The sequence below is a fragment of the Adiantum capillus-veneris genome, chromosome 22 (assembly GCF_014529385.1).
Source record: "Adiantum capillus-veneris isolate H3 chromosome 22, ASM1452938v2, whole genome shotgun sequence".
Lineage (NCBI taxonomy): Eukaryota > Viridiplantae > Streptophyta > Polypodiopsida > Polypodiales > Pteridaceae > Adiantum > Adiantum capillus-veneris.
The window spans coordinates 150395981-150408156 of record NC_140952.1 but is presented as its reverse complement, the minus strand read 5'-3'; positions in this window follow the sequence as shown (position 1 = coordinate 150408156).

Here is a 12176-nt window from a genome sequence, read left to right as displayed (position 1 = left end):
CAGACTTTGACAAATAAGTCAAATAAATACCTAAAGCCAAAATAAATATTGGGATCACATTGGGCAGTTCACTTGAGATGCCTAAACTTTAACACCCTCTCTACAGCTCATAGTGGTCATAAATCATGAGACCAAGTTGATGAAGAAGCTACCATGGACACCCCAGAAGGGGCTGACTATTGGATACACCTCGATTATGCAACCTCCAACCTTTTTCCTTAGAAGAATGCCATCTTGAGCACCAAATGCTTCATAGAAAATTAAATTGTAGACCACACTACGTCCAAGAATCCCCATTCGTGTTCTCTGAGCACATCACATCCAAACTTTTCCAGACAATGAACTTTGAAACACATCCCGTCCATTATCTGACCAACAACAATGGATTGGTGCACTCTTCCATAGTGTTTGAGATACGTGTGATTGATACCTTGCTAGATGCATGTGCCTTGAACTGCGACCCACGGGTTCAAACATTGATAACTTTAACTCCAACACATGGGTCCAAATTTTTTGTAGGGAGCTCTCTCCCTAGTTGAAGCTAGTGGCGGGGCGTCATGGCCGCCACCACGTGTGCCATGCCAATCTTCTTTGTCAATTATTTATCACCGTTATCTCTGTCTAGGTTGCCTTTGCCTTTGTCTTTATGTGAGTTCCTGATTTTGCCTTTGTCTTTGCATTTTCAAGCCAAGCAAAGCATCTTGTCACATTTATAACAACAGTTGTCAAACCTCATGGGTACTGAGGCAACTAACTGAGTACCGGTATTGTCGTCCTTGTGAAGCTTGCCTTTGCCTCTGTCCTGTAGCGAACTCATGTTTTTGCTTTTGGCTTCACAATATCGAGCCAAAAAATTTGGCGGTTTCCTTCAGAACCTTGGTTTTGCATAGGCTACTAGCTGGGTGTTGGTAGATCCGCTTTTCATAACCTTTAGTTGGCGTTGGTCATTCAAGGCTACCATCAATGGAGGCCACTTTGCTATAGAAGCTTCACGAGAACACTTACTGCCATTTCCTTAGCTGCCCAAAACATCGTTCTTAGGACCTCTCGTCTCGAAGATTTTCAAAACACTAAGAATTCAAGACTACCCATAGCTATGTTTCAATAGGTGTTGTAAAAGAGCATGACACAATAGCTCCCAAAAGTCTCCTTGTAAGCTGTGTTTTAAAACCTTGTCAACAGAAAAAATAGTGGATTGACCTCCTTGGTGGGCAACGTCTCAAGATGCTACAGCTTGAAGCCCTTCTACAATTGCAGCGTTTCAAAGCGCTCTTGAAGATATTGACTCTTCCCCTAGGCATTGTTGCATTGACGTCTGCTTTTTACAGCGTTTTGAAATGCTCTCCGACACAGCTCCAACTCTACCATCGATGTGGTCAAGAAAAACGCTAGCGTTTTGGAAGGCAACTCAGACTCCAAGAGCTATCATCAGTGGTTTCCCCCCTTGCGATCACCGAGCACAAAGCTCTGATAACATGTCAAAGTCTACGATGCGAAAGCGTAGGGCAATCGAGAGAATATGAGAGAGAGAGAGAGAGAGAGAGAGAGAGAGAGAGAGAGCTGAACCAACCAACCTTGGCAATGAATTGATGATTATGCAATGAGGACAAGGTGTACTTACATAATCACCTTAGCAAATTGACCTACCCATAGTTTGACAAATAAGTAAAATAAATACCTAGAGCCAAACTAAATATTGGGATCACATTGGGAGTGTTCACCTAAGATGCCCAAACTTTAACACAGAGCTCGCCTAGTCAAGAGGCACAATTTGGTAGAAGGGTTTGGTCTCGCAAGCCGCAAGAGCCTCTTCTCTCAAGAGTGCCAAGAGTCTCCACAAAGGGGAAGAAGGATTTTTTCTCATTACACAAAAATGTTCTCCCCAAAGGAGAAAGACACCTTGAGAATATGAGACACCGTGAGAACATCATGTTGGTTCATTGAAAGGGAGAAAAATACCTCTACCGGAGGTTATGAGCATCAAAATTGTGACCATGCAAGGGAATGTTGAAGCGGTGCCAAGCTATAAGGTAAGTCAAATTGGATACACCAAAGGTCTTCAATCAGTTGAACAATTTGGAGGTAGATGGCCATCTTCTGCTTAAGCACATATGTGTGCTGATATTATCGGCGTGGATCATCTCTAGGGCAATTAATGGTATTCGAGGTATGTTGGTGGTGTGTCTTGTGCTTTAAGAGAGAAGTGGTTGGAATTTGCAAGTTCCAAGGAATGAATAACCAAGAAAGTGGCTATTAGTGAGATACTCTCCACTAAAACCCAAAACTCAAAATTTAACAAAATAGTTTTAACATGGAAAGACAATTTATGGATAATTTAGATATGAAAGTGTGATTCATAAAGTTAGTCATTAGAGGCTGTTAGAATAGAGAAACGTTCTTTTGTAAGAATAATAGCATTTCATCTCTATATGCAATACCTTACAAACAATCCTATACTATATCAACAATGTACTCCCCTTTGTCTCTTCATCACACCATCACTACTCCCCACTCTATAAGCAACTTTGTGGAGTGCTGAGTTTGCAGCCTTTTAAATATTTGAAAGGATACATAATAGGGTGGATGATTCCTTGCATTGTTGTCTATCTCTACTCCATTGACAATCATAACATTTGATAGTGCTTCATTTTGTGTTAAGTAGAAGTTTTGGATGTCCCAGATTGTTGACATACTACTTAGGTCCATTTTGATATTCTATTAGCAGGAATCCGAAAGAAATCTTTTTGGATTCCATTCATCCTCCCTCTGCATGCCGATTTACCCCTCCCCCGAACCCCCTTTTTGCCGTCGTCTTTGCCTACATCGCCGCTATGCACTCTTGTGACAACCCCTAGTTATCAATTTCATCGTGAACCTCAAGCCATAGCGACTTCGAGATAGAGAGTGCCCGGGCCATCCCTACCACAACTCTCTGTCCATACTTGACTCGGGCAAAGGATATTCTTCTTCACTACTTGTCAGTGGATTTGAGTGAGAGAGAGAGAGAGAGATGTCTTCACTCTTTAACCCCTACCCCAAGATATCTTCCAAGATTCGTGTTAAAAAAATGACTTGGACGATTCAAAGCACTTTCGAAAATCTTTCGCCATTTGCGAAACTGCCTTTTGAACTAGTATAGATCTTAGCTCGTAGCATCAACAATAAAAAGTGGATTTAAACATTATAAAAATGCTTTTTCCAATCCCAAACTAACTAGGTTTTACCTACTTATTCTCCAGCATGTGCCTTATGGTGGGGAATGGATTTGGGTCTAAGCCATAGAATTTGATTACTTGTTCACGAGCCTTGATGCACCCCTCTAACTTTGCTTCTTGCAAATTGGGTAAGGAGTCCGTGAACAATTCAACTTTTGTATACAAGGTTTTCGATTTAGCTAGCAACTTATTTTTTGCAACCAAAGAATCTTTGTTTTATAGATTTCCCTCCCTCCTAGCATTCTCCTCTTTCTCCTTTGCTTGTTGGGGCATGGAAAGCACCTATGATGCTGGTTCTGAAAGATTTGACGAGATGGGCCTTGGTTTCACAACTCTAAAAGACCTACAAACTCTCCATCCCCATCTCCCTCCTGTCTATTGGGGTTCGGCCAACTGATCGGGCGTCCATTACTAACCCATCGTTACTAACTCACTTATTCTTTATTTTAATAAAGAATAAGGAGCGAGAGAGGATAACTCACTCTCTGTGCTTCACCCACTCCATGCTCTCTATCCTCACACACCACTGCACTCAAGTATATGCACATGCTTAGTTTTCAAGTGGTATCAGAGTCGAAGGTTGTGGTGCTACTCCTCTCCTAGTGTTTCTCTCTTTGTGGAGAGCTTCACATTGGCAACTGATCAAAGCTCGGAGCTTCCATGGCTATGGAGGCATTGTGAGCTCGACACATAAAGCTCACATATCAAGGTGGCAAGGGGGTGAGCTCAACACGCCACAAGGAGAAAAATATTGATCTTTGTATGAGATGAGAGAGAGAGAGAGAGAGAGAGAGAGAGAGAGAGAGAGAGAGAAGTAGGTCGCTCAATTCAAGACACATTGATAGAAAGTCATTGTTTTGCTTGTAACTTGAGCTAGAAAACTCTGATTCAATTTCATTTTAATCAAAACAAAGCTCTTTTCAAGCTCTACGACATTGTAGAAGATTTTGTGAGCTAATTTGGAGTGCAAGTATGTTTGAAATAAAAAACACAAGGTTGTCTTGTCAAGATAGATTGTGTATTCGAGTTTTGAGAGAGAGAGAGAGAGAGAGAGAGAGAGAGAGAGAGAGAGAGAGAGAGAGAGGATCAAACTCTTTGTGGATTGGACTCTCGAACACTTTCGATATCGGCAACTTTGACATAGTGAGAGTGTAGCTCTCTGATTACAACTACACATACAGAGAGAAAGCATAGCTCTCTGGCCTTAGTAAAGGTGAGAGATAGATACAAGGACAAAGGTATACATGCATACAAGTTGTGCTTTAGTGAAGCATGATTATCTCTTGGCTTGAGAGAGATTTTTCCACATCCATACTTACTATGTTTTATGTATGCTTATTTGTGATTACCAAGAGTTGATTATCCCTGATTCATACTGTGTCGGCTTGTTGATTATCCTTGATTCATACTCATAGCCTTGTTGACTTATAGACATGTGGAGTGTTATTTATAGTCAGTAGCAATGCTTATGCACTCATAGGTGCTTTGAGCACTCTATGTATCTTGAGAGTGATTTGGTTATGACATATGCGTTTTGGCCATGATGTATACACTTGTGGTTTACTTTTGATATTGCGATCTCCATATCTCCAGATTGTAGTTCTCTTACACTCACGGAGTCCACAATAGATTCACACAGGTCTTTGCGTCATCTCAGCTCCATTGGAGGTTATGTGAGTTTATGCATAGTTTTTTGACATTTTGACAGTGTTGTACTCCTTTGTGAGCGGACCCCACCTGCTTGCATATTTGTTGGTGCTTGTTTATGCACGTGTTCTACATCTTGATGTGATCTTTATGACTCATGTACATTGTGTTGCAGATACTACCTTTGTACGCCATTGTGGAGATTATTTTGGCTTGAGTTGGCAATCCCGATCATTTTTTAGACTTGGCCCAAAAGATAGTCATTTTTGAGACTTGACTATAGTTGTGTCATTTCTAAGTCGTTTGTGAGGGTTTTGTGTTGTGTGTCTTGAAGCCAAACAATGGAGCAGGGTAACCCAGTGGAAGGTGGATTAGGTTGCTAGAGACCCCCCACTATCATGGCCCCACCATAGGACATGTATAGTGGTGGTAGGTGCTTATGATCCTAGTTGGCACTCTTTTGGCAGTGATTTTTGGAGCTATATATACAATTTGATGCCCTCTTAGTATTCTTTTATGTTTATGAATTGATTTTCTTATTTGGGTTTGGATTTTGATCTCTATACAAAGGAGAATCTGTCTACAAAAAATTCACCATATATGCATCCCCATGTCCACTAGTGTCAAGAGACTGACGTTTAATCTCTTTTGTGAGCAAATCACTAGAACATAACTAAAAGCAACCTTATCCCTAGGTACAGATTTACTAATGGAAATATAAACTAAGAGATAAGGTTGCAACATAAGCGCTTAGCATATCCTTTAGCACAAGATTAGTACTTGTAAGATGCATATCCTCTTTCTTGGTGCTAACATACACGCTTAGCATATCCTTTATCACAATGTTAGTACTTGTAAGAATCTTATCCTCTTTGGATAATTGACAATAATGAGGAGTTTTTCCTCACTGTTCACAGATAGTCCTCCAAAATGATCGATAAAAAGGGATCACAATTCCTTGCACTATTGTTGATTAATCAATGATTTTAGAAAAAACCATCTTGATTAACTGTAGTGAGATGATCTACAAGCACCCAAATTGAGCCATGAACTCTATTGGTGAGTGATAGATCTATAAGTAATATGATAGAAATATTGCATATAGAGTGTGAAATGCTTTAGGAGATACTAATGTCATGAATGTGCATGCCGCTCCAAATCAGCCTTTGCTAAACACTAGGGCCTATAACACCTAATGTGCATGCATTTAGCTAAAAACAGATCTGAACGTGCATATCCATGATCATAATTGCCAATACTTATGGCTAATGTCATCCTCACGGGTCATTAAAAAAAAAACTAACACTTCCCATGGAAAAACAATGCTAACATATTTGGACCATAATAGAATATCAAAATTCATCACATCTAGGTACCAAATAACTAGTTCATTAACATAACATATCTTTGCGGCATATGTAAACAACCATCTCTTAAAGTTGTCTAATTTGAACTTATACCTTAGCAAGTGTTAGAAGGTATCCGACAATTTATGGCCATTGAAATTGTTTTTGATACGATGTGCACAAAATGGTCTAACAAACGGATGTGACCAACACCTAAGGACTTTGTCGCAACACATAATTGTAATAGGAGGTGTCCTAGAGACTCATATTATCCACATGTGGAATATGTCTCATATAAGGATGTCCAAAAAAATAACATCCATCAAGTACAAGAGGTACTTATGTGTGGAGTTAACTGTAAACACTCAGTGACATGAGTGAGAGGACCCTCATAAAGCTTGCTCCACACTTGGCTAAACCTAACTCCATGAGTCCCTAGGCCATGTTGCTCCTCTTATGACAACATGTGCCAACAAAACCCGGCAAGAAGGTCCACAACTGCATAATGTAGATATGTATTTCGGATACTATGCACCAAAATACTTTGCTCCTACATGACATTGTCATGTCTCTGAAGAGAAAAATGGATGAAAGCATTTAAGCTAACACATCCTAAATAGAAAATTCAAGAAAATTATATTAAAAAATGGAATGAAACCAAATCACATGTGTACATGAAGGTTGAACATAGTGTTCACTTACCCATAGTCAAATGCACCCAACCAAATCTCCCACCTCGAAAGGCCTAGGAACACTAATTGAAAGATTAGTGAAAACCAATTTGTACAAACTAGTAACCTTGGGTGTTGCTTGTGCAATCCAAACCCCTTGGTTAAAATATAGGATGTGAAAACCCTTGGTTGAACTCTATATGGAAACTATTCAAATAACAGTCAACAATAACCAACACAGTCTATCGTGCCTAAGAGTGCTTGGAATCAACTTGGGAGGTTGAACTTTCTCACTACCCCTTGGTAGATTATGAACTTATTTGCTTGAAAGTACAACTGTGATGAGATCATATTGTGACCCTCAACACCTATGGAGTGAATATAGTATCTAGGTCATACCCTTGAAATTACCACTTCTAGAACCACACTCAGTGCTACAACTAGGCATAGATAATCTCAAAGTTGGAATCTTATTTACAACTTGATCGTGAAGAAATCATTCTCTCCATCAAAAGAACTGATCAAAAGAAGAGAAAAAATTTCAACACCCCAAATAAGGTAGTCCTACTAAAGTGCCTTGGGTGTTCAAACAAGAGATCACCTACGTTGAGGCTCTCTAAGTCTATTCATGTCATCCTACAAATTACTTGCTTGACATGCCTACTTTCTATCCACAAAAAAGCATCATTTGTAATGCTAGCACCGTGTATACAAAAATTGCCCGCCGTTTTAGTTATACAATGATCACAAGCAACCATACTAGCCTCTCTCAACTCCTTTTGATGTTATAGAAGAAGAGTAAACCATGCTTTAGTGGAATGAGTCCACAATATTGACATGCCATGCATGTATATAAGAAAAATAGTGTGATAAGCCCTTTGCTTCAACGATGGTCTCCACACTTTGAGTAGATGCCCTACGTGCCTTGCACAATGTGTATTGGCATGGATACATCATAGTTGGTCATTGAAAACCATAACTATGAGCTTATATCCTCTTATTTCCAAACATGTGTGCCAGTATCGTTGATCCTAAATCAATGGATAATATTGTGGCACAAAATAGAAGCCTTGCTTTGTAATAAGTATGGAAAAGCACTTTTCTTTGCACAACAGAGAAATATTTTTCAAATGAAATGTTAAAGAAAGAAAAAAATTAGAACTTGAAATTAGCTAACCTTATCACCCCTCGGAGAGTGGTTACTTGCACTTGAATGTGGCTCGTAGCGAAGAAAGTTAGTACTATTGGATGTACTTAGTATGCCCTTGTGGCTTGGTTCATACTAACATCCAATAAAAACTGAGACATGTTGCTAAATTTTCCCAAGTTCGTATGCTAATAGCATATTCCAAACTTTGGAAGCATTTAGGCAATATGTCCTAAAGTGAAGCCTTGCTTCGCATAAGGTCATCTAGGAGATTAGAAGAACAGAACCTGATTACTCTTAGTTAACGGGTTCTTTGAGTGACATACAAATGTCAAAGCAAAGAGAATCGACATTGTCGATCTTTCATAGAGGAATGGCCTTGCCTAATCATGCAACTTATTGAGAATCATGAGATTTCCTGATATTAAAAGAGATAGCTCCTGAAGCTTAGCTATCAAAGGTCATCAAACTGCCAAACTCTACCTGACCAAAGCAACATTTGCTTGTCAGTTTGGCATTGTAGAAAATTTTGCAAGATTTAAAAAGTGCACAAATAAATTTAACTTGGCTACCACCTTGCGTGAATCATCGTTATGCCTTTCGTATGGATAAGGGTTTCACTAGTGTGGTCCCAAGTAATTGAAGCAGAGTTTTTGGCAACTTGCCCTGTGAAACTCTATTTCAAATAATTTGTAATTTCCTAGAATTCCTTGTAGAAAGTTATTCTACTCACACTTCCTCACTATATGTGGTGAAAAGTGAACAATACTGTCCTTGACATTATTTTAGAACACTAGGCCCAACTCTTCCTCCATTTGGTGAATATGCTTCATAAGAAATGCACAACCCTGCTGTTACAAATTCTGCAAGATGGCTAGCCTTAAATGCTTTACAAACTTCGAAATAATGATGCATCATGGAATGTAGAAAATAAAGTTTGTAAATTTCAAGAATATCGCAGATAGCTAACTGATATGCATGTGCAATAAAAAATTTAACAATCATACATGCTCACAAATTCATGCAGATCAATGGAGGTTGCTAAGTCAAATAACAACCTTGCTATGATGACCATCAAACCATGCCCAACAAGCTTAGACATACCCCTTGGGTGCTAAACAATACTAAAGTTGCCATTCAAATTCAAAAATAAGGTGAATTCACGAAGAAAAACAAAAAGCAAATGAATCCATAACCAAAGTGAAATTGAAATTATAACTTGTGTACCGTTTTTTCTTGAATTTCCACCCTTGGTATTGGAATTTGGAGCACCCCTTGGGTGGTTTGCTTGTGTTGAATGTTGCCAAGAGCTGAATTGCACAATAATTACTTACATGCATCTGTTGTCAATCACCCTTGAAAAATGGTCAGATCCGACTCGCTGACACTGGGTTGTCAAGTTCAATTTTTTTTTCCAATTGTTCCTAATGATATTTTGCTTGAACCTTGAAATCTTCTAGGATACATCCTTTGTTCTCTTCTCAAATATGTTGTTGGCATAATGCCGGCTGCCTGGTTTTCTTTGCAAGATTGTCCGCCATGCCAAAGCCCTTGCAATCCTCCTCCTATTGCACCTTGCACACCTTTGCACGTTGTACACCTTGCATGGCCCATGCATTGTGTGTTTTCTCCCCATTTTCTCTTCGGCTTTGTGGCCAACGTTGGGTCGAAGTTCGGGGAGTTTCCCGTGGGCACGTTTCCTAAAACATTTTTGTACAATTACCCTAAGGCCGGGCAAGATGAGAAACCAACCACCATTGATGGTGGTGGTCTGCATAGGAAAAGCAGGACTCATCTTTCATGTTGTGTTTCTCGCCCAACCTTGTGCCAGTGATGAGATTTAGTTAGCATGCCAGCAGTGATCCAACAACAAGCTTCTTAGCTCATGTAGATTCCTTGGATTAGGCCATGCTTTTATTACCTCCAACTTTCATGGATCCATATAGATACCATCTTGACAGATAGTATGACCTAAGTATTGAATCTCTTGAAGGAAAAATTCACTCTTCTGTTGATTGAGAAAAAGCTTGTTCTCGCTCAAAGCTTGAAAAATCACCTGGAAATATTGCTTGTGCTCCTCCAAGGACTTGAAGTAGATGATGATATCATCAAAGAGCACTCTATTGAACTTGCGATAGGGTCTAAATATTTTCTCCATCAAGCGATTGAATGTGGCAGGGGCATGACTAGATATTCATAAAGACCAAACGTTGTACGGAACGCAGTCTTTAGGATATATTCTTTCACTATCCTTATTTGATGATAGCCACTTTTAAGGTCAATCCTATTGAAGTAGGTTGAACCTTGTAGCTTATCAAACAGACCTTCTACCCGTTGTACGGAAAATCTATTTTTGATAGTGATATGGTTTAGCTCTCGATAGTCCACACATGCGGTATGTACCATCTTTTTTTTGCACTAAAAGGACTGGAGAAAAAAAGGGAGAGGAGCTAGGCCTCACCATCACTTTGTGTACCAATTCTTGTACTTGCCTCATGATCTCCTCTTGTTGAGCTTGGGAAACTTGATAAGGAGGCTTGTTAGGCGATGAGCTTCTTGGTAGGAGCTCAATTCGATGGTCAGCATCCCCCGGTTTTGGAGGTAAGTCCATAGGGATATCATCGATAAACACATCTTGGAATCTATTTCGAAAATTAGACAAGTCTAATTCTTTTTGATTCCTAACACTTTGCTTTGTTAAAACATTAGCATCATTTAGAGACTCTTTGATAAAAATCATGTACGCGGAAACTGAGCTTTTCATTGACTTATCAAAAGCAGGTGACTTTACAAGTGGTATAGTATGACTGGACTTATTAGCATCTATGTACATGCTCTTTTGCCTATAGGTGAAGTAGACTCTCCTTTCAAGGAACTTCATGTTGGCAGCCATGCAGTTGAACCATGGTGCCCCTAGGATAACATCCTCATGTTGGAGAGTGGAGATGAAAACGTCTTCTTTGTCAACGTAGATTTGGACATGAAGCCTCAACTTTCCAATCAAGGGAGTAACGGAGGCTTGCTGTCCCTTGAAAGCTCAATCGGCAGTTACAATATCTCCCATCTCAAAATCTTGAATGCCCAACTTAGTGGCCAACTCCGTTGATATGAAGTTTTGAGTAGATCTAGGTCAAACAAGATGAAGGCATCATGCTCCCTTACCTTTCCCCAAGCATAGGAGAGAGGTGATCCTTTGTGATGAGAATCCTCTTTTGGACCTTCGACCATGGAAGCTCTAGGAGTCTCATTGCAGGCATTTCTTTTGGGGCAAGAACGATAGCCATGTCCTTGCTCCCCACACTTAAAACATTTTTGGTTCTTACAAAAAGCTTCTAGCTCTTCAGGAGAGAGTTTATTTTTACCTCTGTAAACTCCCTTCTCCTTGGACTAATTGTTGTTGTTGGAATTGCCTTGGAAAGAGTTTTGGGCATTTTTTTCCCCTTTGCATTATTTTTGTCTTTGCTTTCGATGGGCTTGGCATTCCTTTTAGCCCCTTGTTGGAAATTAATGTCACGAAGCAACCGTAGTGTGGTGGATTACTTCGGTGATAGAACCAGGATTTTGAGAGTTGACATACTCGGCTATTTCTTTAGGAAATCCCACACAAAATTGTTTCTTTTGCTTGGCAAAGGCTATCTTTTGAAATACATTAGCCTTAAGATTTAAATCCCAAAACTTGTCCACATATTTGTGGATAGACTCGTTGGAGAACAAATTCAAACTCCTCCATTTGGTAAGCACTTTGTCCTTTGCATCGCTTGCAAGGAATTGCTTCATGATGGAAACTCATAGAGTTTTCCATGTCTTTGGGGATTCGCCATTACCACGAAGGCTAGCCCACCATTGACGAGCAGATTTTTGGAAGTGCATAGCTACATGACATAGCTTCAAGAACTCTGTGAAGAACTTGTCTCCAAAGACCGCATCAAATTGCTAGATGAAGGCCAATACTTTGTCGGTAGCACCAAAGGTGCCATCATAGGTGAGAAAAGAGATACTCTTTCCTCCCTCTTTGAATCTATTGAGCTTTTGTGACCTTCTCCATGCAAGGTAGTATTTGCGATGTCCTCTCCTCTTCTATTCTCTAGGAGAATATCTACTGCTTTCATCGGAAGGAGGAAGGTGAAGAAAAAGGAGAGGAGGGTAACCT